The sequence below is a fragment of the Chenopodium album genome, chromosome 27 (genome assembly GCF_948465745.1).
Source record: "Chenopodium album chromosome 27, dcCheAlbu1.1, whole genome shotgun sequence".
Taxonomy (NCBI): domain Eukaryota; kingdom Viridiplantae; phylum Streptophyta; class Magnoliopsida; order Caryophyllales; family Amaranthaceae; genus Chenopodium; species Chenopodium album.
The window spans coordinates 16,889,601-16,916,649 of record NC_137860.1 but is presented as its reverse complement, the minus strand read 5'-3'; the positions used below and the strand labels follow the sequence as shown (position 1 = coordinate 16,916,649).

The 27,049-nt window shown below is 39.8% G+C and overlaps 1 long non-coding RNA gene across 1 annotated transcript; it reads left to right on the top strand.

The window, feature by feature from the left end:
- Positions 1-2,397: 2,397 nt before the first annotated feature.
- Positions 2,398-11,443, top strand: LOC145621107 (uncharacterized). Its single transcript, XR_014108353.1, has 3 exons — positions 2,398-2,504; positions 10,393-10,444; positions 11,283-11,443. It is a non-coding gene; the product is annotated as an uncharacterized LOC145621107 (long non-coding RNA).
- The last annotated feature ends 15,606 nt before the right edge of the window (positions 11,444-27,049 follow it).

Here is a 27,049-nt window from a genome sequence, read left to right as displayed (position 1 = left end):
CATAAGCTTGTAACAGTACAACCCCTGCTCGGTCACAAACGTTGTTTTCTCTTGATCTTCTTCCCACAAAGGAATTTGGTGGAATTCGGAGTATGCGTCCATGAAGCTCATAAGGGCGTGTCCGGCCGTAGAGTCAACCAAACGGTCAATCTTAGGCAAGGGGAAGCTATCCTTAGGACACGCCTTGTTCAAGTCCGTGTAATCCACGCACATCCTCCAAGTCCCATTCGGCTTTTTCACAGGAACTACATTGGCCACCTTATCTGGGTAAAAGCATTGCCGAATGAAACTGGCGTCCAGCAGCTTTTTTACCTCTGCTGCGGCCGCCTGATTCCTCTCTTCTCCGTGATTTCTCTTCTTTTGGCGGACAGTCTTTATCAAAGGATTCACGGCCAACTTGTGCACGGCCAGGTCAGGACTTATTCCTGGCATTTCACCAACTTCAAATGCAAACACATCTTTGAATTCCCTTAACAGCTGAACCAACTCATCCCCAAGAAATTCCAAGGCTATAGTGCCGACACTAACTGTCCGTTCTGGGTGGTTGGAGTTAAGCACTATATCCTGGTGGCTGCCGGTCGGCTGGGGCCTCAACTCATCTGGCCGTCCGACAGTCATTAGTTGCTAGGCTTCTTCTGCCCTGGTCGCCTTACGCTTCTGGCCGACCTGGTATGCTGGGAGTGAGGTTCCTTCTTCCTTAATCTCGGACAGTTTTGGGCCTCGTGCTGTTGGCTTCACGGCCAGCTGATTACATTCCTTAGCCATTTTCTGGCTTCCTTGAATTGTTCCAATTTTTCCGTCCGACCTTTCGAACTTCAGCAACATCAAATGGGGCACTATGACCGCCTTGGCTGCATTGAGAGTAGGGCGGCCAAGGATTACATTGTACCCAGTCAACTCTTTTACAACAAGGAAACGGACGACCATGCCACTTCCTTCACCCTTCTGCCCAAAACGGATGGGAAGGCCAATCCGTCCAACTGGATGAATGATATTCCCCCCAAATCCTACTAAGGGATGAGTTATATCTTGGAGAGCATCTTCTGGGAAGCTTAAATTCCTCAAGGCAGAGAGACTTATGATATCGGCCAAACTGCCCGTATCAATCAATATCCGTCCCACCTTCAAATTTGCTATTTTCATTACAAAGACCATGGGATCATTGTGCAAAGCTCTGACCTCTCCACGGTCAGCCTCACTTATGATCACTTCAGGAAATGGCTCGGCCTTAACAACGTCCGTCTGCATCACATTTGACAAATTTCGAGCGTTTTGCTTGATTCCTTTCATGGTAGTGCCACCTGAAGCAAAGCCTCCTGATATGACGGCCACAAAACCTGAATCAGTGCTATTCCCATCATCTTCCTTGTCATTCTTCTTTTCATTTTGTTGCTTTTTCTCGGACGTGTTGTCTGTCCGCTTGAAGGTGAATTTGGACTTGGTCACATAGGGTTTCAGCAGACCCTTGTCGGCCAACTTATCCAACAGTCTCTTCAAGTTGATACACTCATTCGTGTCATGACCCACATCCTTGTGGTAATGACAATACTTGTTCTTGTTTCTGTACTGGGCCGAGCCTCTCAAAGGCTGAGGCTTCTCAAACTCAAACTTGTCTTTTATTTCCATCAAAACGGAGTAGCCATCCTTGTTGAACTCATACTGAGGCTCGTACGTCTTGCTTTTCTTTGACTTGGTTTGCTTGTCATCAGCTACCCAGATTTCTTTTCTTTTGTTTCCTTCTTTCTTTCGACCGGCTGAGTCTTGCTGAGAAGATTGCTTCTTCTCAGCCCCCTTGGCCGGCTGCTCTGATTTGGTGAGCGAACAAAAGTCCGCGGCCTCAATATAGGCTTCGGCTTCCCGCAATACACCTGCGTATGACCGAATCTTTTTTCTTACCAAATCAAACTTAAAACCATTATGCCTTAATCCCCGGAGAAATTCTGAGTAAGCCATTTCGTCCGGAAGATTATGAATTTGGGCTTTTTCTTGGTTAAACCTTTGGACGTACGAGCGTAGTCCTTCATTCTTTCCTTGGACAATTGTAGCAAAGTTGAGACTTGTCTTTCTTGGTGGGATGTTGTATGAGAAGTTTCCCGCAAACAACAAACCACTAGTAGAAAATAACAAATTAGCACCGAGTAATGCCCACCGGTTTTTAAAAACCGGTGGCAAAAAAAATGGGCGGGACTTAGTTTAATAGAAAGGCCACCGGTTCAAACCAAACCGGTGTCAAATATCTTAAAGGACACCGGTTCAAACCGGTGGCATTAAAAAAAACCGGCCTTTTATTTCCCTCTTCGGCTTTTCACCTTATTCATTCTCTTTCCCTTTCTTTTTTCATTTTCTTTCTCTCTCCTCGTCCGTCTCCCTGTCTCCTCAACCAAACCCTAAGGCTCTTTCTTCTCCCTCGAACTCCCTTCTCTCTCCATTGAAGCCTAGATCCGTTTTCTCCCCATTGAAGCCAGGGCTCGTTAATCAAGCTCGTTGGTAATCGGAAATCTGAGGTTAGTGTTTCTGGGTTCTTTAGCTTTGCGTTTTGGTTCAATTATTCATATTAAATTGCCTTTGTTTGGTTGATAATTATTGTTTCTGGAAAACAGAGTTGCTCCTGGGAGTCTTAGAGTATTCCTCGGGGTTACGGTAATAATGTCAAGATGTCTTAAGGCAAAAGTCCTAATAGTGTCCGAATTTCCCTCCTCTATGCCTTGCTGTCCGAGAGCTAGGCCTGCAAAAGAGAGAGAAGGTTAACTGCCCCGGGGGTGTGACCCGGGAAAGCCCCTCCAATGCTTAAGTCAGCGATCGTACTTTAGAGAGAGAAAGTAGAGAGAGAATTAGAGAATTAGGAAAAAGTTACCATTGCTAATGATTGGAGAGCTATTTATAGATGTACTTTCAGGTGGCAGAAGTTGTACTTAGTTGGATAGATTAGGGGTAAATCCGTACTTGGTACTGACTAATGATGGGCTGGATAATGGAGGGGTATTTTCGTAATTCCAGGTCAATGGGCTTAGGACAATGGACTTAGCCCAAACATTTAGCCCCACGCGTGATGTGGGAACGAGATCGCATGAAGTTCGGATATCACGCGGAGTAAAGATAAGAGAAGAGTTGTCTGATATACCGGAGAGAATCCCGAGGTATACCCGAGGGCTAAAACAAGCCCCAAGTGCATCTGAGGGCTAAAAAGAGCCCCAAGCGACTTGCAAGGGTGAAAACCAGCCCCAAGCAATGCATTGAGAGTATTTTCATTCTGATGATTGAGCAGTTTGGGGGGCTAAGTCTGATGAGGGCTTAGGCACAACTGATGATTTTTCCCTTTTTAGAATATTTTTCTTCAGGTTGAGCTCCATGTATTTTGCTGAAGGCATGTCTTGTCTCCATTTCCCCTACCCTTGGGGCTTTTTGAGATAAGCTGGCGATGATTCAATGCTAATTAAGCTTGTAATAAAGCTTTAATCCCTCAATGGTGATATTCTGGGCTCAAGTATTACTTTAGGCCCAGTTGAACCATGGTTTTGATGAGTTGTCATCTTCTTAGCTTGAAACATATGAACTCCCACCGTACTTGCATTTGCCTGGGAATATTGGAATTTGGGTTTGACTTTGATAATTTTTCTGAGTTTTTGAATTTTGAGTGTGAATGCGAATTCCTGCTGGGTGTGTTCGGTTTTGCGGGAATTTTCGGTTTTGTGTTTGAATTTCGAATGCTGTAAGTCATGATGCCTGAATCGGACGTTGTATATATATATATTTTAATTCTCGGGTAGGCTGAGGTGAGGAGAGTTGAGGGGGGAGCCAAGTCGAATGCTCGGCTTTTGCTGAAAGGTTGCTCGGTGCTGTCGAGGGGGTTATGATGCGATTGCCGAGAGAGTGAGAGATGTGAGCGTGAGAGCAGGTGTCTAGGCCGAGGGATGTGCCTAGGCTGAGGGGGTAGCTAGTGCGAATGCCGAGAAAGTGAGTGATATTTTTCGAATTTTCTGGGGGTATTTAGCTAGAGTGTTGAAGGGCTGCTAGGTGTCGCAGGGGTGTGAAACCCGAGTTGAGGGAGACGCTGAGAGGGTAGCAGCGTATACCGAGGGGGTGAGTGTGCGGAGCAGGCCGAGGGATCCGAGGGGTTTTCCTTGAGTGGTGCACTCGGTCTATTACCCCTAGGAGAGGGTGAGCTATGCATAGCTGAGACTAATGTTTAAAGAGATAGGGCATTTACTTAGAAAAATTTGAGATGAGAGGATAGCTTTGCGGTTTGATAGCTGAGAGGAAAGGCGATGGCCGAAGGCCTTGCTAGTCGAGCCGAGTGTCAGACCGGGGATGCCGAGGGGGTGCCTGGCGGGCCTTGGTGCGCGACAACCCCGAGAGAGATATGAGAGGTTTGAATTTTACCCCCGGGGTGAGGGATCGGTGAGGTGAGAACATTTGGCTTTTACTTAGAATTTTTTGAGAGGAAGGGTGAGGTGCGCTACCCCGGGGTGAGGGAGTCATACCCCGGGGTGAGGGAGCATTGAGTGAGAGTGAGAAGAGGGCATGCTCTCCGGGGTGAGGAAGCTAACCCCCGGGGTGAGGGAGCTATACCCCGGGGTGAAGGAGTATTGAGTGAGAGTGAGAAGAGGGCATGCTCTCCGGGGTGAGGGAGCTATACCCCAGGGTGAAGGAGCTATACCCCGGGGTGAGGGAGCTATACCCCGGGGTGAAGGAGCATTGAATGAGAGTGAGAAGAGGACATGCTATCCGGGGTGTTAAGGTAGTTTGAGAAATAAAATCAAGTGACTTATACCCCCGGGCGAAGTTACTTTGAGAAATAAACCAAGTGACTTATACCCCCAAGTGGGAGTACTTTGAGAAATAAATCTGAGAGCTTTATACCCCGGGCCGAGGCACTTTGAGAATAACCCAAGAAGCTTTATAGCTCTAATCAGAGGTACTTAAAAAAAAAAAAAAAAAAAAAAACCAAGTGACTTATACCCCCAGACGGAGGTACTTTGAGAAATAAACCAAGTGTTTTATACCCCAAGCCGAGGTATCTTGAGAAATAAACCAAGAAGCTTTATACCCCAAGCTGAGGTATCTTGAGAAATAAACCAAGAAGCTTCATACCCCGAGCGGAGGGAGGCTGAGAGAGTGATTGAATAGGCCGAGCGGAGAGAGGCCAAGTTGAGAGAGTGATTGAATAGGCCGAGCGGAGGGAGGCCAAGTTGAGAGAATGATAGAATAGGCCAAGCTAAGAAGGTGATTTAATAGGCCAAGCGGAAGGAGTAAAGAGAATACTCTATGCTGAGAGATGCTGATGGGCTTGACTTGTCATGTTGAGGCCTCCTCTAGGCCGAGGGCCTGGCTTCAAGTACCAAGAGCTTGCTCGAGCTGGGTGTATTAGCCAAGAGTTCGGCATGCATTATCTTTGCTAAAAATTACCCAAGGTTGAGGGGTGATATAGATAAGCCGGGAGCTAAGCCTTAGATAGCGACGCTGAGAGCCTGGGGTATGCCTTGTTTTGAGTTTGTCACAAACCCAAGATAATTATTTTTCTCCTAATTGAAGCTTGATGACTATCTCTAACTTTTAAATTTTGTTGATGTTGTAGAGGCTAGTCCCCGGGGTGCGCTTGACTTGTATTGAAGAGATCTTCCGGCCGAAGTAAGCCTCCTAATAAAAATAGATGAGAGGTATGCTATTCCTATCATAGGGATAGGTTGGGGGCTAAACGAGCCCTATGTTATTGTTATAAGTGAGGTACGCTCTCCCGAACCTTGAGATAGGCTAGGGGAAAAACGAGAACCTTGTTATAGATGTATGAGAGGTAGTTCATCCCAACTTTTGGGATAGGCTGAAGGGAAGTACGTTATCCCAAATCTTGAGATAGGTTGAGGGCTAAACGAGCCCCTTATTATATATGTATGAGAGATAGGCTATCCCAACTTTTAGGATAGGCCGAGGAGAAGTACGTTATCTCAAATCTTAAGATAAGTTGAGGGCTAAACGAGTCCCTTGTTATATATGTATGAGAGGTAGGCTATCCCGACTTTTAGGATAGGCCGAGGGCTAAACGAGCCCCAAGTTATAAATATATGAGGGGTACGCTATCCCAACTTTTGGGATAGGCCGAGGGCTAAACGAGCCTTTTGTTATTTTAACGATTCGCCAGGACACTATCTCAAACATTGAGTATAGGCTAGCATTTTGCCCCAAACATTGGAACAAACTTGTTATTGATAACCTTAGTTAGCGACCCAGGGTGTCTTGTACGAAAGAAGGACCGGTGCTTTTTGAGAAGATAATAAAAACCCGAGATTTTAAAGCTTTAGGCAGCTATGTAGATAACCATCCCGAAAAATGAAAATGATGCACTATTAAAAGAAATAACTTCTAGTATAAGTTCTTATTGCCCCTAGGGCATCATTATCATTTGAGAAGTTGCTCACATACAACAACGTCTTAAGTCCGCATTCCAAGCATATCGGTTGCAGACTCCACCTTGTAGATATTCATGATAGATGGGGAAGGATAGCTTAGGACCTTGCAATTTGGAACTTGTGAGTGGAAGACCCTCGAGTGAATAACCTCCATGATCTAGTAAAGTTCATATTGAAAAAGGGTGCTTTCATCTTAGCATAGCCCTTAGCTAGGCACGCCAAGGGATTGGTAGAAGCATATCCCTCGGCTAGGCATGCCGAGGAGATGATAGGTTCATATCCCTCGACTAGGCATGATTTGGGGTTGTTATATGCATATCCCTCGGCTAGGCATGATGAGGATATGATAGAAGCTTGTCAAGGAGATGATAGAAACATAGCCCTCGGCTACGCATGTCGAGGAGATGGTAGAGGCTTAGATCTCGGCTAAGAATGCCGAGACGGTTGATAGAAGCATAGTCCTCGGCCTAGCATGTCGAGGTGTTGATAGAAGCATGGTCCTCGGCTAGGCATGTCAAAGGTTTGATGGAGGCATAGCCCCCGGCTAGGCATGCCGAGGCGGTTAATAGATGCATAGTCCCTAGTTAGGCATGCCGAGGTATTGATAGAAGCTTGGTCCCCGGCTAGGCATGCCGAGGAGATGATAAGAGGCATAGCCCTTGGCTAGGCATGCCGAGACGATTGATAGAAGCATAGCCCCCGGCTAAGCATGCTGAGGGGGTAACCAGGCAAGCCGAGGGGATATGCTAGCAGACCGAGGGGGTATCCTGGCAGGCCGAGGGGGTATGCTGGCAGGCCGAGGGGGTAACCAGGCACGCCGAGGGGGTATCCTGGCAGGCCGAGGGGGTATGCTGGCAGGCCGAAGAGGTAACCAGGCACGCCGAGGGGGTATCCTGGCAGGCCGAGGGGGTATGCTGGCAGGCCGAAGGGGTAACCAGGCACGTCGAGGGGGTATCCTGGCAAGCCGAGGGGGAATTCTTGACTCTTGCTGGGAGTTGGGAGTTTGATGTGGTTGCGAACGACGAGAGTCTTGGCGTTGAGGCCGAGAGGAGGCTTGATGGAGCTGGGACAAGTGAGGTTGAGGATTAAGCTGTGGAGCGTTCCCCAGCCTACTTGGCTCTCCTCTTGGGTTGACAAGTGCCCTTAGGCGTTCCTCAATGTTTTTGTTGATCTAGGCTGCCAGCTTATCCAAGTCTCGGCGAGTGACTACCAGAGGGTTGTTCACCTCCCCAGCGGGGTCGCTGCGAGCTTGGGGTAATATCTCCTCGACTACATGAGCATGTCTAGTCAAGAAAATCGGAGCTTGTCTAGTAACATCTTGATAGGTGCTGCGGGGACGCCTAGTGTTCACCATGACTTTTTGTTTGTTATCCCCACAGACGGCGCCACCTGTTTCTGGAAAACAGAGTTGCTCCTGGGAGTCTTAGAGTATTCCTCGGGGTTACGGTAATAATGTCAAGATGTCTTAAGGCAAAAGTCCTAATAGTGTCCGAATTTCCCTCCTCTATGCCTTGCTGTCCGAGAGCTAGGCCTGCAAAAGAGAGAGAAGGTTAACTGCCCTGGGGGTGTGACCCGGGAAAGCCCCTCCAATGCTTAAGTCAGCGATCGTACTTTAGAGAGAGAAAGTAGAGAGAGAAAGTAGAGAGAGAATTAGAGAATTAGGAAAAAGTTACCATTGCTAATGATTGGAGAGCTATTTATAGATGTACTTTCAGGTGGCAGAAGTTGTACTTAGTTGGATAGATTAGGGGTAAATCCGTACTTGGTACTGACTAATGATGGGCTGGATAATGGAGGGGTATTTTCGTAATTCCAGGTCAATGGGCTTAGGACAATGGACTTAGCCCAAACAATTATAATTTCAGATCTCAAATTTTTTGGGGGGTTTTTTATAGCATTTTTCTCAGGGTTTTTTGGGGTATTTTGAGCTGATAAATTGAGTTTTTTCTGGGTATTTTTGGGTTTATTTCACTTCTCGAGTCCTCTGCTTCAGATCTTGATTATTGGTATGTATGTACTTTCCTTTTTTTGATTGTTAATTTGATTTATTTTTTAATTGCTACGGTTTTTGTTGTCTGCAAATGCTTGTTTAATTTGCTTGATGGAAATTTGGTTGCGTGAAAGTAAGGATCTGCGTGATTGTATTGTATAAATGATGGAGGTGATTAATACGCAAAATTAGATTGATGTTAGTTTGAGTGCTACTGTTTATAATAAGAACAATATTAATCAATGCAAAATTAAGGTATTGTTTGATTGTGGTTGTTTTGGTTGTAATAATGATGATGATTTTGCTACTTGATTGTCACTTAGAAGTTAGAACACATTTTTTCCTGTAAATTTAGAAATAGTAGTATAAATTAAATATTTATAAGGGTAATTTTTAATACCCATCAGTTTCTCAGGTCATGTATGTGCTTCAATTGGTAGAACTGTTCTAATTCCGTCCTTGTACTACTTTTAATGCTGAAACCTTTATGTAATTAGTTCATTTTTTTTTTCCGGTGTTTTATGCAAGCATGACACAACTGATTGCAATAAACTCATAGTTTTTTCAATGTATAATTGGCATTCTTATAAGCTAAGGAATTGTATAATGTATGTAAACTAAAGAATTTTGTGATAAGGACTGTAATGATAAGAAAACCGATGCATGTGTACTTCTTATTCTTTATATCTTGGATCTTTCTTTCCTTGGGTTCTACGGAGTAATTATGGAGTACTGGAACCATCATTTACTCGTAGGAATTTAAGCTACAATGATTAGTTATTAGTTACCCTCTGCCTTAAATAATTATTCCTAATTTTTTTACTACTGGTTCATTGTTACTCGTATGTAATTCTTACATACCCTAATGGCACATGACCGAAAGACCCCATTCTTTATACTTTGGTTGTCATCAAACTCCCTTGAGGAGGTTCAAAGAGAGGAATTACTTAAATTAACATTAAACGAGTGGCACCTAAAACACCCTTAAAAAAATTGTAAGTTGTATCAGATATTGGGACACTGACCCTTATTTTATGGGGTACATTGAGTAATATTGATCTCATTGACTAGTCCCTCTTGTTCCCAGTAGCACGTGCATATACCAGTATCTGCTAGTGCAAGCTGAAGCACATGCTTGCATTGCTTACACCTGATGTTGCCTTCCATGTATCTGGTTGCGTATTCTGGTTAGTTGCTAGAAACTTCTTCAAATTTATTATTTTCCTTACTGCCACCAAGCTTTGGCATGGTCTAGTGGTGCAAACTCCTTGCTTCATTCAATCTTGATGTCTTAAGTTTGAACTCTCGGGTGGATTAGCGTATGAGAGGAGTTTACCTTAGTTCACAAAATGGACTGGTTTAATTTTTTGATTTTTACACTATTTAACTCAAATTCATGTTGATAATGTTACGAGTCCATCCTGTTAAATTGAGGTCGTGCTTGTTTGTTAGTGACATATATATATATATATATATATATATATATATAGAAATGGGATTATATGAGACCACATCCCTTATGTGAGGACAATATTATATGTGAGGACTCATTATAACCGTTGGATCAATTACATCCAACGGCCACAATTAATCCCAATCAAACATAATTTCAAAATCAATTTTTCAGCGTTTTCTCTCTCCTCCTTTATTCGATGCGCCATTTTCTCTCTCCTCCTTCAATTTCTCTACTCCTTTTCTTACTGGTATTTGCTTTAATTCTTCATCAATTCTTCTTCAAACTTCATTGATTCTTTGTCAAGGTGATTTTCGTTGATTTTAGTTTGATTACTTAAGGTTTTCGTCAATTGAAATCTTCATTATATTGATTAAGGTTTTCGTCAATTTTTTTGCCGATTTTCGGTTCAATTTCTGTTCGTTTTTTTTCCTGGTGATTTCTATTCGATTTATATTTGAGTAATTATTAGTTGCTTTTAGTTTTAATTTTGCTTCATTTGAATAATTATCTTACATTTTCTTTGTTTTTTTTTGGAAACCTAGAAGTAATTGCTATGGATTCTGCAAATGCAAATGTTCTTCAAGAAAATACAATGTATGTGTTTCTGCTCATTTTATTTTTATTTTTTCATTTTATATTTACTTGCTCATTTTCTGTTTGTTGCTTAGTAAAATACTTTGTGTTTAGCTTTATTTGAGTAATTTCACATACTTTTTGCTACTAGAAGTATGATATTCAGTTTTGTTGGCTGTGATAACTTGGCTAGACAGTAGGAATGAAATGAGTGTTTGGTTTTACTCACTGCTGTTATAAGGTTTGTATTTTTTAATATTCGGTTCCCATTAGTACATGATTCCGAGACCAAGCAATTAGATGAGGCTAATGAATTGCAGTTGATACTAATTAGATGAGGCTAAGATAATAAGCTAGAACCCGAGCATATCACTAAGTCTAGAGCAGGAGCAGTAATATGGATTCATGAGTAGCTTTGTGAGGGTAGGCAGTAAAAGAGTGTCTGCTAGCTTGTTACTGAAGCATGTTCTGTATCCCAAGATTTGAGCACCATGAGATGTTTTCATCCAATAAAGTTAAGTTTATTATCCAGTTGGCTGTCAAAATTGATAAGAAAGCTTATTGGACCAATATAGGCCTTGTAACTGTTGTTATGCCCTTGGTAGTTTGTGCTTGGATATGAAGCTGTTTTGGTTGGAGTTGAAAAATGTTATGCGTAAGATTGTGAGGTCTAATGAACCACATTGAAAGTAAATTTGTACTCGTAACTTGTAGGGATGACATTGATGATAATAGAGAGAAATTGCTAGTCGATTGATAATCGATGAATATTTGTGATGTTTTATATAGGACTACAAACTTCGTCTTTATATATTGCTTTTCATTTTAGTATGGCAACTTATGTTCTTATGGATTTCAGAATGGAAGAAGGAAAATCCAATCTTGATGATGAAATTAGGGGGATCCTGGCAGAATTTATGGTGGGAGTTATCAAGTTTGAAGAGTTAGTGGAAGTTGGCCAGACGTTTCTTGTTAGATTTTAGCAGCGAGTTGAGTTTCTTTGACGCCCTTCAATATTTGAATCATGAGAGCTGGTCAAGAGCATTGTTAAAGCAAATGAAACTAAGAGGGTTGGTGCATATGTAGAAGCTAGTTGCATTGATGCTTATGATAGCACAATGAGTGTTAGTTAGCTGAACACAAGTTTGGGTAACCTTCGGGATTATTCACTTAAAGCCAAAGGCATAGTTGATGAACTTCAAAGTCTTATGGATAAGGCAGGCAATGCTTTGATCATGAACCTAGATGACCAATTAGATATGGATTCCCTGGGTTCAGAACAAGAAGTAATTGCTTCTCGAAAGCTTGATGCTGCTGGTTGTGCCTCCTCTATGGCAGTAATATACAGCATGGTGAAACAAGATTATACAATGTAGGAAAAGATTGTTTCTTCATTGAATCTAAAATCATCCACCAATGAATTGGATAGCTACTGCAAAATGTGGATGCTAAGGCCGTTTATAATTGATGATATTATACATCAAGCTTTAAGACAGGTTAGATGATTTTACTAGCTATGGATATTCTTTTTTTTCTTTTTTTTTTTCTTCTTTTTTTTATTACCTATGATGTTTGCTGATCGAACACCTCATTAATTATATGTCATGCTTAAGAAAGCTTATTGGACCAATATAGCCCTTGTAACTGTTGTTATGCCCTTGTTCCGTTTTACTTCGTACATAATTAGAATATGGGTATAGAAGAGTGTATTGTTCATGTTCAGGTCATCTTCCATTTTAGGGTAGCTTGGAGTTGTTACAATGACTCTAGGAGGAATTGACAATCATCATTTTCTATCACCATTACTTAAGATTTGAAGTCATAGCCTTCTACGAGTTCTATCAATTTAATCGGATTAACGTTTTTGGATTTTTGTCTATGTCATCACTAACTTGTAACTCAGCTAAGCTTGGGCAAGATTGAATTGCACTTTGTGGCCAAACAGACTTATAGAAAGCAAATGATTAAAGAATTACTTGATCATTTCATAAATGAACAAAGAAATGTTTGCTCATTTCACAAATGAGCAAGTAATTCTTTGCTCATTTAAGAAATGAGCAATTAACTTTTTGATTATTTGCTAAATAAGCAAGAAATTACTTGCTCATTTGATAAATGAGATAGAAATTACTTGCTATCATCATTTTCCAATCCCCAGCAATTACATACTACACCTTACCTACTATGCTTGCATGTTAATTGGTCAATTAGGACTAAATTTTGGGGATGCTTGCATATAGTGCTAACCTGTTCTCTAGCATGATTTGGTAATGCTGCTCTATGCATATTTGTGTTTCATTAGTGATAGAAGTGGCTGAAATCATAATTGATCTTTCATCTGTATGAGTGTTGCAGACACAGAACATGTAACATCTTCATAAATGAGTAAAGAAATATTTGCTCATTTATCAAGTGAGCAAATAATTGATTGCTCATTTCACATATGAGCAAAGAAATACTTGTTGATTTAATAAATGATTAAAGAAATGTTTGCTCATTTGACAAATGAGCAACTAACTATTTGCTCATTTGACAAATGAGCAACTAAGTTTTTGCTCATTTGTTAAATTAGTAACTAATTTGCTCATTTGACAAATGAGCAACTAATTATTTGCTCACTTGTTAAATGAGTAAAATATTGATTGCTCATTTCCCAAATGATCAAAAAATTGATTGCTCATTTCCCAAATGATCAAAGAAACGTTTGCTTATTTTACAAATGAGTAACTAATTATTTGCTTATTTGACAAATGAGCAAACTAATGGTTACTCATTTCACAAATGAGCAAAGAAATGCTTGTTGATTAAAGAAATGTTTGCTCATTTGACAAATGAGCAACTAATTATTTGCTCATTTTACAAATGAGCAACTAACTATTTGCTCATTTAACAAATGAGCAACTAAGTGCTTGCTCATTTGTTAAATTAGCAATTAAGTATTGGCTCATTTGACAAATGAGCAACTAACTATTTGCTCATTCTTATTTTAATTTGATGTGTTAATTTTCAGAAAAGCGCATTTTCATGTGTTTATGGTTGGTGAAGGAAGTATTCAAAGTGTCATTTTGTCGAAAGAGATAAAGTATATGGAGTATACTGTGCTTAATATTCCCTGGAAGTCTTCAGATGATGATCATTTGCATCGTGGAGTTGCAATGATGAGGCATGGGTTTGCAAAAGTGGGATTTAGGTTTGAAGAAAATATAATGGAAGTATTTCACATTTCATTTTTAAATAATTTTTGTTGTTGTTGGTGTTTTGAATACATTAGCCTACTAGCTCAACGGGTAGAGCATTGTGTAGATGCACAAAAGATGTGGGTTCGAATCCCACGTAGGTTCATTTATTTAATGTACTGTTGAGACACAAGTTTGTATGAGGGTTTAGTTGTAACAAAGTTTATATGATTATAAATCATTTCAAACCAATTTTTTGCTCGTATAATTTAGTGCGAATTTGATATTTTTTTATTTTTATTTTTTAATTAATTTTTTTTATAGAGATAACCTATGTAGGAATTGAACCTACATCCCCTATGCATTTGCATAGTGCTCTACCAATTGAGCTAATAGGTTTTATCACATGTTTTAAATTATTTTTCTATGTTATAAATTTTTAACCATATGTTGATCATTTGATAAATGAACAAGAATTGTTTGCTCATTTGAAAAAATGAACAAAGAATTGTTGCTCATTTGATAAATGAGCAAAGATTTGTTTGCTCATCTCATAAATGAGCAAAGAATTGGTTGCTCATTTGATAAATGAACAAGGAATTTTCGCTCATTTGACAAAATGAACAAAGAATTATTGCTCATTTGATAAATGAGCAAAGTATTTCCCGCTCTTCTAACATTAATGCAATCGAAAGAAATAAAAGCATTTGACATCCTTACAATATCATCAAACAGCAAAAAAATAGGAGCAGCACCAATGACCTTCTTCTTGACAGCACGCACTACATCAATAGCACCACATTCCAACACCACTCAATTGTAGCCCATCCGCACAGCCAACTCCACACCAAATCTAGCAGCAGCAGCTTCTGCCTGATTCGGCTGCCAGCAATTGGTGGTCTTCTTTACAGCAACAAGCAGTAAAGCCCCCTCTGCATACCTTATAACCACCCCCAAACTCACCCCTACACCACTCATCATATGAGCATCAACATTCACCTTGACTACATTACTAGGCGGAGGTACCCATCTAGCTGCTGACCGAACATCAAGCTGAGGTTTTGCTCCAGAAACTCTTGCATTGTAAATACCATATTCCTCACACAACTTGACAAAGCCTGAGGCAATCAACACACCATTCACATCACCATTGTGATCGCTGAATGTTCAAATTGCTCATTTTAATTATGTTTGCTCATTATTTTTTTTTCTATATTATAACACATATTTAGGTTTGCTCATTTTAAATTTATTTCCTCATTTTAAATGTGAGGCATAATTTTCTATCCCTAGTGGTGTTTTGTACTCAAGATATTTGTGCTTTGAATCATTATCATTCTGACCTTGAGTGTGTCTCTGGGCATCAATTGCAGCTTCATATCTCAAGTAAAACTCAACAAGTGACACATGAGGATTGATAAAGGAGCAGAAGAAGTTGTTTTCACTTTCGGATCTTGATGTTGTACGCATTATTCCTCCAAGGAACACATCTTTGAAATAGGCCGGAATCCACTTGTCTCTTATCTTGTACATATAACCTAACCACTCATGTTGTTCCAAGTGGTATTCAATTATCACCTTGAAGGATTGATAGGTTTGTGTAGGGAAGTAGAAGAAGGGAGTGTGGTTGGTGTGCAGGAAACAGACCAAGAAGAAGGGGGTGGAGCTTGTGCGTAGAAGCAAATAACTCAATGCTCATTTGTGAAATAAGCATACAATTCTTTGCTCATTTGTCAAATGAGCAAATAATTCAATGCTCATTTGTCAAATGAACATGCAATTCAATGCCCACATACATAAACTCTTACACTCACTCACACTCACACTCACACTCACACACACTGTTACACTCACTCACACTCACACACACACACACACACACACATACATACACAATAATTTTAGAATCTAAAATTAGAAGGGGGGATTGGTTTGTTCAGGGAAGTGGGAGAAAATTGTAGTGTGCAGGGGGGATAGGTTTGTTCAGGGAAGTGGAAGAAGGGTGTGTAGTGTGCAGGAAACAGACCAAGAAGAAAGGGGTGGGGCTTGTATGCAGGCAAGTAGACCAAGGAACTCATAATATGTTTGCTCATTTTGATTATATTTGCTCATTTTAATTATTTTTGCTCCTATATTTGGAAAAGAAAAATGTATTGTTGTGCATATTCTGTATACTGAGTACTTATAGATCCTTGAATTACTTGTGAATGTCATTAATATTTGCTCATTTTAATTGTAGTTACCTCATTTTAAATGTTCTATTATACATATTTAGGTTTGCTCATTTTAATTTATTTGCTCATTTTAAATTTGATTGAAAATAAGAACATAATAACAGCATTCAATTGAAAATAAAAACCTACTAACAACATAATAAGAGCATTCAATTGGAAATTTCAGAACATTTTTTATCATAAGTTTAATCTGACATCATTACAATCACTAAAATCTCTATCAAATTAATCAAACCTAAATAATTCATTCAATTCAATCAAAGAATTGATGCAATTAAACATTCAATTCGATTAATGCAATTCGAAAATTAACATGTAATTCAATTCGAAAATTAACATGCAATTCCAAAATTTTCAGAGATGTAAAATCAAAATATTTTGAACATTCAGATTAACATGCAATTCAAAGTTAAAAGTACGAACAAACCTCAATTATTGATAATTTGATAATGAAAATCCTAAATTAAGAACTCTCAACTCAAAAAATCTAGCAATAATCATAATGTCAAACTCAAATAACCAAAATAAGAGCATTCAAATTCGAAATTTTCCAGAACACTAAAATTTGATAATTAGAACATCAAATTCGAAAATTTTGATGAAAATACTAAATTGAGATAATTCTATTCGAAAATTATAATGAAAAACCAGAACTAAGGGCAAGATATTCAAAAATTACTTACCAAAATTATGTATAAGTGAACAAGAGGAGAGAGAAAGTATTGATCCTTAAAGCTTCAAGTCATTGATGTTCCACCTTCAACTTAGGAGAGAGAGAAATAAGCTGGGTAATTTTTTCTGGAGAGAGAAAGAGGTTATGGTTGATGTTGGGTTTGGGTTTGGGTGGGTTTTGTATTTTAATCTCAGCTGTTGAATTTCATATAATCTAATGGTTGGTATTGGTTCTCACATTGGTGGTGGTTCTCACATAAAGGGTGGTTCTCACCGGATCCCGACCCTATATATATATATATATATATATATATATATATATATATATATATATATATATATACATATATATATATATATATACATATATATATATATATATATATATATATATATACATACATATATATATATATATATATATACATATATATATATATATACATACATATATATATATATATATATATATATATATATATATATATATATATATATACAGTAAATATAATAGCATGAAGTAATGCTTCTGTTGGCTAATAATTTTCCATCTCGATTTTTTTTTTTTAATAATAAGTAGTTGACAGACAGATGGAAGTAGATGCAAGCTTGGTGGTTTATGTCGGAGTAATTATTCATGCTACTTGTCTTAATTTCTTAATATTGCTAGCATTTTGGTAGTTTTATGAGATACAATGGATATACTTAACACCTTTGCTTGTATTTGAAGTGATTGTCACAAATATTTGAAGTGATTGTCACCAGACCTTCAGACGTCACGGTCTCATCACCATTGAACACTTTCCTCTAAAAATCATTAATAACATTCTCCGCTGTTCCTATTTGTCTAAGATTTGATTTTGTACTAATTTTGTTGCACAAAAATTCAAATGCCTCATGTTGTAAGAGTTATTGATCAAATGGATACATCATCCAAATATGCAGAAATAGTTAACTGGGAACAAAATCTCTTCCATTGCATTAAAAATAGCTTCATAAAGCTTGTACCCTAAATAAGAACTAGTAACAGCACCTTAGCAGCGCTTGCATTCTGTATTCAGGCTGTAAACCTATTCCTTTTTTTACTGCAGTTGAAGGCACTGATCCTGATAGAAGAGAGAAATTAGTTGAGTTGCTTGATATTGACTTACAATGGAGAATGCATAAAGTGTCTGATGGTCAGCGAAGATGAGTCCAAATCTGCATGGGTCTTCTGGCCTTCAAGGTATCCTGACTCTTACAATTATGTTTATTTCCGCCTTCTGTCTCGCACTCCAGCTTCCCTTTTATATTCTTTTTCTTCTATACTAATCATTAATTTCTTCTATACTAATCATTATTTCCGCTTTTATAGCCTCTTGTATGACCATTATTTTCCTCCTATATTCTTTTTCTTCTATACTAATCATTTAATTTTTTATAATCATATGGCTTCATGTTAAATTGGAACTTTTGGTATGCTGCAGGTTCTCTTGTTTGATGAGGTTACTGTCGATCTTGATGTAGTTGCCAGGATGGATTTGCTTGATTTTTTAAAGGAAGAGTGTGATCATGTATGAGATACTGTCTTTTGCTACCCATGATATTCTACTAGTGCTGGACAAGTTGCATTTTTTATTTTTTATTTTTTTAAATTTGATCCTTCTCTGGCAACTTGCAGAGGGGAGCTACAATCACATCTAGGGGAACTTTCAAGGACAGTGTGGCTTGATACAGAGAGCTTTGCATAAGTGCCTCACAAGGCGGCAGAAGCTGCTGCTGCTGCTGCCTCGCATCACAAGGCTGCTGCTGCATGCTTCTACGCTACTGCTTCTATGCTCCTGATGCTGCTGCTATGCTCTACGCCACTGCTGTTCAACTCTCGCTGCTGCTAATATGCTTCTGTGTTGCTATGCTGCTACTATGCAGCCACTTTGTTTGTAACCTTGTATTTTATTTTATTTTTTTGGACAAAAATTGTAATATTACATCATTTTTTTTATAAAAATATGTAAGTTTATGTATATGTTAGTGTTTATATATCAATTTAAGTGAAAAAAATGCAAAAAAAAAAATTTTATTTTTTATTTTTTTTGGCCATTATTGGCACCGGTTTTGAACAAGAACCGGTGCCAATAAACCTGACCAAAAAAAAGCGCCAAGGGTTATTGCCACCGGTTAACCGGTGGTAATACTAGTTTTTGCCACCGGTTTTGAACCGGTGGCCTTGCTTCTGTTTATTGCCACCCCCCAAATGACCACCGGTTCAAAACCGGTGGCATAGGGGGGTTTTGAACCGGTGGCCAAATGATATTTTCGCCTAGTGAACTGAGGGTGGTAAAGCAATTGATGCATCCGGCTGGAAGGCTGTTAAACCAATCCTGGGCCACCCCTTTGAGAGTGGCCGGGAAGCATCTACACCATGTAGCATCATCTACACTTTGCAAGTACATCAAATTCCTGTACGAGGTAACATGCTCTTCTGGGTTGCCCGTACCATCATAGGCACCCACTAGTACACTCTTCACTTTTGCTGGTTGAGGGGACGCTAGTATGTCTTGCGAAAACGGAGGCGGCTTATCTCCCAAATTCAACAAACGCATCTGCCAATCAATAGGCTGAGGCTGAGCGGACGTTCCAGCCAGATAGGGAGCCTGGCCGAACATCTGACCATACGGCCCATACTGCCCAAAGACTTGGGGAGTTGGTTGTACCAACCCATTGGGTACTTGAGGGGGCTGATATTGCAATGGCTGAATTAGACGGGGAGTAATAGTATGGCTCTTGCTGGAAGCAGCCGTGTTGGTGTATTGGGAGAAAGATTGGTTGGAGGCCTCATCCGGCATGGTTGGGGTAGAGGCCGTGTCAGAGTATGCAGCCCTCTCCCTTTGCTTGTGCCGAATGTAATCCCTTGCGTCCTTAAAACGCTGTGACAGCTCACTCTCAACTCTTTTTGGCTGTCTGCCCCTCCCCCCAGCCGACTGTGTTTTCGCCAGCAGGCTAGAGAAGTTGGTCCGTGAGACTCGGGGAGACCTTCCATGCGGACGACAGAATGGGGTGTTACCAGCATCAGTTGCATTGGTCTTGTTGTTGGCTTTCTTAGAGGTGCCTCCTCCCCCCTTTTGCTGGGTAGCCGCCAACTCCTTGTGGAGCTTAGTCAGCTCGGCCATTAAGGCAGCTGGGGTAACAGGAGGTTGTTCGGCCTCTTCAAATGAGGCAGTCAAAGGATTGCTTGAGTGTATGGTAGTACATATGTACTCTACATATCCATCCTCGCCTGGACGAGGTCCAAGATAGGTGTCTGACCATCTATTGCCATAACGGACGAGTATCCCCACAGACGGCGCCAAATGTTTCGGGGTTTTTTGTGATTCCCTCGGATACTGGTCGCGCTCTGCTGACAAAGACTCGGACACCTGCAAAACCACGAATATTCCGGTGATCGGAATATTCGCCTCCGACGCTCAAGTTAGTGAACGGAAACGGAAAAGGCTAGAGAGAGAAAGTAGAGAGAAGTTGGAGCGTTTTAGAGCCCTTGTATTAATGTCACCTCAAAATCCACCCCTCCCATCATAAATGATTGGGGTATATATAAGGGTGGGAGCATGTGCCCCCTAGGGTTTATGCCCTAAAATCTCGTGACATGATTGGCTGTGCAATCAGAGGTCGCCACGTGTCGTGGGGGGCGCCGTTTTACGGCTTTCAAGGCTTTCTCGGGATTTGGGCCTGAGGTCATTAGAGCCCTTTTCTCTTTCTGATTGTAGCTTTAGGGTATTTAGATATGGCTGACAGGTGTCACCATAACAGGTGGATACGTGTCTCACTCTCATAGGGCCACATGTCACCTATTTATTGGGCCACGTGTCACTATGAGATTGGGCCACGTACCTGGGGTATTTTTACCCTAAACAGGATGGATGGACCCACCCAAATAGACTCCTAGGGTGTATTAGGGTCCACGGTAAGAATCTCGGAAATTTATATTTCCTTTTGAAAAAAGTTCAAAAAATTCCAAAATTGAAGCCTATAATACGCTTTTTGAGAAATTTTTAGGTTACGGGGGCCGGTGGCAAAAAGTCTTGAGACCTTAGGGGATACATCTTAGGGTCATATAATGACGTTTGCAACCATATATGACCCTTATATGGTTTACAAAATAGCCGTGGTAGGCTTTAGTTTACGAAATCGGTGCAAATTTGGAACGGGTAAATTGATCGTTTTAAGGTATATTGGATGGTTCCACCTACTCAATTGGACTCCCGGAGGGAATAAGGAACCATGCTTAACATCTCGGCAATTTTTATTTTCGGGCGAAAAAAGGTCAAAAATTCCAAAATTGTAGGCTATAATCCACGCTTTTTGAGGAATTTTGAGGTTACAGGACCCGGTGGCGAAAAGTCTTGACGCCCTAGGGGATAAATCTTAGGTACATATAATGACGTTTGGAACCATATATGACCATTATATGTTGCCATAAATGTCCGTGGTAAGCTTGAGGTAACGGGTAAATTGACTGTTTAAAGGCATATTGGATGGTTGGACAAACACAAATAGACTCCCAGGGTGTATTACGGTCCATGGTAAGCATCTCGGCATTTTTTATTTCTGGGCGAAAAAAGGTTAAAAAATTCCAAAATTGAAGACAATAATCCACGTTTTTTGAGGTTACGGGACCCGGTGGCGAAAAATCTTGAGACCTTAGGGGATACATCTTAGGGTCATATAATGACGTTTGGAACCATATATGACCCTTATATGTTGTACAAAATAGCCGTGGAAGGCAGTTTACGAAATCGGTGCAAATTTGGAACGGGTAAATTTACCGTTTTAAGGCATATTGGATGGTTTCACCCACTCAATTGGACTCCCGGAGGGTATTATGAACCATGGTAAACATCTCGGCACATTTTATTTCCGGGCGAAAAAAGGGCAAAAAATACAAAAATTGAAGGCTATAATCCACGTTTTTTTGAGGAATTTTGAGGTTACAAGCCTAGTGTCGAAAAGTCTTGAGACCCTAGGGGACACATCTTAGGTTCATATACTGACGTTTGGAACCATATATGACCCTTACATGTTGTACAAAATAGCCGTGGTAGGCTTTAGTTTACGAAATCGGTGTAAATTTAGAATGGGTAAATTGACCGTTTTAAGGCATATTGGATGGTTCCATCCACTCAATTGGACTCCCGGAGGATATTAGGAACCATAGTAAACATCTCAGCAATTTTTATTACCGGGCGAAAAAAGGTCAAAAAATTCGAAAATAAAAGGCTATAATCCACGCTTTTTGAGGAATTTAAAGGTTATGGGGGCTGGGGTCGAAAAGTCTTGAGAAGCTCGGGGATACATCTCAGGGTCATATAATGACGTTTGGAACCTTATATGACCATTATATGTTGCCAAAAATGTCCGTGGTAGGCTTGAGGTCACTATATCGGTGCAAGTTTGGAACGAATATATTAACTGTTTAAAGGCATATAGGATGGATGGACCCACCCAAATAGACTCCTAGGGTGTACTAGGGTCCATGGTAAGCATCTCGAAATTTTTTATTTCCTAGCGAATAAAGGTAAAAAAATTCCAAAATTGAAGGCTATAACACGCTTTTTGAGGTTACGGGGCCCGGTGGCGAAAAGTCTTGAGACCTTAGGGATACATCTTAGGTTCATATAATGATGTTTGGAACCATATATGACCCTCATATGTTGTACAAAATAGCCGTGGTAGGCTTCACTTTACGAAATCGGTGCAAATTTGGAACAGGTAAATTGACCGTTTTAAGGCATATTGGATGGTTCCACCCACTCAATTGGACACCCGGAGGGTATTAGGAACCATGGTAAACATCTCAACAATTTTTAATAACCAGGCGAAAAAAAGTCAAAAAATTCCAAAATTGAAGGCTATAATCCACGCTTTTTGAGAAATTTTGAGGTTACGGGGCCCGATGGCGAAAATCTTTAGACCTTAGGGGATATATCTTAAGGTCATATAATGACATTTGGAATCATATATGACCCTTATAAGTTGTACTAAATAGTCGTGGTAGGCTTTAGGTTACGAAATCGATGCAAATTTGGAACAGGTAAATTGACCGTTTTCAGGCATATTGGATGGTTCCACCCACTCAATTGCACTCCCGGAGGGTTTTAGGAACCATGGTAAATATCTCGGCAATTTTTATATCCGGGCAAAAAAAGGTCAAAAAATTCCAAAATAGATGGCTATAATCCACGCTTTTTGAGGAATTTTGAAGTTAAGGGCCCGGTGGTGAAAAGTCTTGAGACCATAGGGATACATCTTAGGGTCATATATTGACGTTTGGAACCATATATAACCATTATATGTTGCTATAAATGTTCGTGGTAATCTTGAGGTCACGATATCGGTGCAAGTTTGGCACGGGTAAATTTACTGTTTAAAAGTATATTGAATGGTTGGACCGACCCAAATAGACTCTTAGGGTGTATTAGGGTCATGGTAAGCATCTTGGAATTTTTTTTTCCGAGCGAAAAAAGGTCAAAAAATTCCAAAATTGAAGGCTATAATCCACGCTTTTTAAGGAATTTTGCGATTACGGGGCTTATTGGCGAAAATACTTGAGACCTTAGGGGATACATCTTAGGGTCATATAATGATGTTTTGAACCATATATGACCCTTATATGTTGTACAAAACAGTCGTGCTAGGCTTCAGTTTACGAAATCGGTGCAAATTTGGAACGGGTAAATTGACCGTTTTAAGGCATATTGGATGGTTCCACCCACTCAATTGGACTCCCGGAGGGTATTAGGAACCATGGTAAACATCTCGGTAATTTTTATTTCCGGGCGAAAAAAGGTCAAAAAATTCCAAAATTGAAGGCTATAATCCACGATTATAGAGGAATTTTGAGGTTACGGGGCCCGGTGGCGAAAAGTCTTGAGACCCTATGGGATACATCTTAGGGTCATATAATGACGTTAGGAACCATATATGACCATTATATGTTTTCATAAATGTTCGTGGTAGGCTTGAGGTCACGATATCGGTGCAAGTTTGGAACGGGTAAATTGACTGTTTAAAGACATATTCGATGGTAGGACCCACCCAAATAGACTCCCAGGGTGTATTAGGGTCCATGGTAAGCATCTCGACATTTTTTATTTCCAAGCGAAAAAAGGTCAAAAAATTTCAAAATTGAAGGCTATAATCCACGCTTTTTTAGGAATTTTGACGATACGGGGCCCGGTCGCGAAAAGTCATGAGACCTTAGGGGATACATCTTAGGGTCATATAATGACGTTTGGAACAACAAGTGACCCTTATATTTTGTACAAAATAGCCGTGGTAGGCTTAAGTTTAAGAAATCGGTGCAAATTTGGAATAGGTAAATTGACCGTTGTAAGGCATATTGGATGGTTCCACCCACTCAATTGGACTCCCGGAGGGTATTAGGAACCATGGTAAACATCTAGACAATTTTTATTTTCGGGCGAAAAAAGGTCAAAAAATTCCAAAAATGAAATCTATAATCCACGCTTTTTGAGGAATTTTGAGGTTACGGGCCTGGTGGCGAAAAGTCTTGAGACCCTAGGGGATACATCTTAGGGTCATAATGACATTTGGAACCATATATGACCCTTATATATTGTTCAAAATAGCCGTGGTAGGCTTCAGTTTATGAAATCGGTGCAAATTTGGAAAGGGTAAATTGACCGTTTTAAGGCATATTGGATGGTTCCACCCACTGAATTGGACTCTCGGAGGGCATTAGGAACCTTGGTAAAAATCTCTGCAATTTTTATTTTCGGGTGAAAAAAGGTCAAAAAAATTCCAAAATTGAAGGCTATATAATCCACGCTTTTTGAGGAATTTTGAGTTTACGGGGCCCGGTGGCGAAAAGTTTTTAGACCTTAGGAAATACATCTTAGGGTCATATAATAACGTTTGGAACCATTTATGACCATTATATGTTGCCATAAATGTCCGTGGTAGGCTTGAGGTCACGATATCGGTGCAAGTATGGAACGGGTAAATTGACTTTTTCAAGGCATATTGGATGGTTGGACCCACCCAAATAGACTCCTAGGGTGTATTAGGGTCCATGGTAAGCATCTCGGCATTTTTTATTTCCGGGCGAAAAAAGGTCAAACAATTCTAAAATTGAAGGCTATAATCCACACTTTTTGAGGAATTTTGATGTTACGGGGCCTGGTGGCGAAAAGTTTTGAGACCTTAGGGGATACATCTTAGGGTCATATAATAACGTTTGGAACCATATATGACCCTTATATGTTGTACAAAATAGTCGTGGTAGGCTTCAGTTTACGAAATCGGTGCAAATTTAGAACGGTTAAATTGACCATTTTAAGGCATATTGGATGGTTCCACCCAGTCAATTGGACTCCCGGAGGGTGCTAGGAACCATGGTAAACATCTCTGCAATTTTTATTTTTGGGCGAAAAAGTCAAAAAATTCCAAAATTGAAGGCTATAATCCACGCTTTTTGAGGAATTTTGAGGTTACGGAGCTCGGTGGAGAAAAGTCTTGAGCCCCTAGGGGATTCATCATAAGGTCATATAATGACGTTTCGAACCATATATAACCATTTTGTATGTCCATAAAGGTCCGTGGTAGGCTTAAGGTCACGATATCGGTACAAGTTTGGAACGGGTAAATTGACTGTTTAAAGGCATATTGGATGGTTGGACCCACCCAAATAGACTCCCTGGGTGTATTAGAATCCATGGTAAGCATCTCGGCATTCTTTATTTCCGGGTGAAAAAAGGTCTAAAAATTCCAAAATTGTAGGCTATAATCCACCCTTTTTGAGGAATTTTGAGGTTATGGGGCCGGTGGCGAAAAGTCTTGAGACCTTAGGGGATACATCTTAGGGTCATATAATGACGTTTGGAACCATATATGACCTTTATACGTTGTACAAAATAGTTGTGGTAGGCTTCAGTTTACGAAATCGGTGCAAATTTGGAATGGGTAAATTGACCGTTTTAAGGCATATTGGATGGTTTCACCTACTCAGATGGACTCCCAAAGGTTATTAGGAACCATGGTAAACATTTCGAAAATTTTTATTTCCGGGCGAAAATAGGTCAAAAAATTCCAAAATTGAAGGCTATAATCCACGCTTTTTGAGGAATTTTGAGGTTACGGGGCCCGGTGGCGAATAGTCTTGAGACCCTAGGGGATAAATCTTAGGGTCATATAATGACGTTTGGAACCATATATGACCATTATATTTTGCCATAAATGTTCGTGGTAGGCTTGAGGTTTGGACATCGGTGAAAGTTTGGAATGGGTAAATTTATTGTTTAAAGGCATATTGGATGGCTAAACCCACCCAAATACACTCCCAGGGTGTATTAGGGTCCATGGTACATATCTCGGCATTTTTTATTTCCGGGCGAAAAAAGGTAAAAAATTCCAAAATTGAAGGTTTAATCTTCAAAAGAAAGGACCCGCCCTATAAAATAGGCCTCTACTTTGTTCTGCTCGTATTCATGCGCGCTTTTCGAATAACATATAAACATTATATTAAACCAAACCTGTTTATCTATGTTGGTTGAATATTAATGCACAAATAAACTATTATTGGCGATCACTTGAGTTAAAATCATATTAGCCTAAACAAGATTATTAATTATCTTATTAAGCGTGATTTCAAGTACAAATTCCCTTTAACAAGCATAAAAGGTGTGATCAAGCAATAACAATAAAATATATCAAGCAACATAAATAATAAACAATAATCATGTTAAGGCGTGATAAAGCTTAATAATAATGGCAAGATCCTAGGCATGATACTAACAAAATTAATAACAAACCCTAGCATGTCACTAAGCAATAAAGATCAAAGCTTTAAACCTAACATGGTATGCTAACATGATATTAGAGAAGAGTAAAGGCACCCTAAACATGACACTAGAAAGCATAAAATAACATCCTAACATGATACTAGAAAGCATTAAAAGCATCCTAACATGATACTTGAAAGCATTAAACAATAAGAAGCATGCTTTCTACATTGTTAATAAAATAGGGAGTAAGCTAATCTACTTACTTTGAAGCCTCGTACCTCTTTCTAATAACAAAATACACAAGTTAGTAAACTTCAATGAAAATAATAAAGAATAACTAAATAATTAAATTAAACAAAGTTTTGACTAGTTTTGGACCAAACCCTCAGAAATTATCAAACCTTGCATGTCTAGGGCGAAGGCAACTTCGAACTTGGCTAACAGATTCTAAGTCTAATGAATGCGGAATTGTGTTTTGTAAAAAGGGTGGTTTAGGAAAGAGAGAGAGAAAAAGAATTAAGCTATATTGCTTAGAGAGAGAATAGAGAGAATTGATGGTAATTGATGAATAAAAACGGAGGTTTGAGACCCTATCTATAAGGAAATAGTCCGGAAAATCATAGAATTTGATAAGGAATAAAACTACACGCTGGCACCAGGAATTCACTCTGTCGCGACGCGGCAGGGTCTGTCGCGAGGCGACAAGGTCTGTTGCGAGGCGACAGCCTTGTCGTTTGGCGACAACCTGGTTTAAGCGCGTTTTTC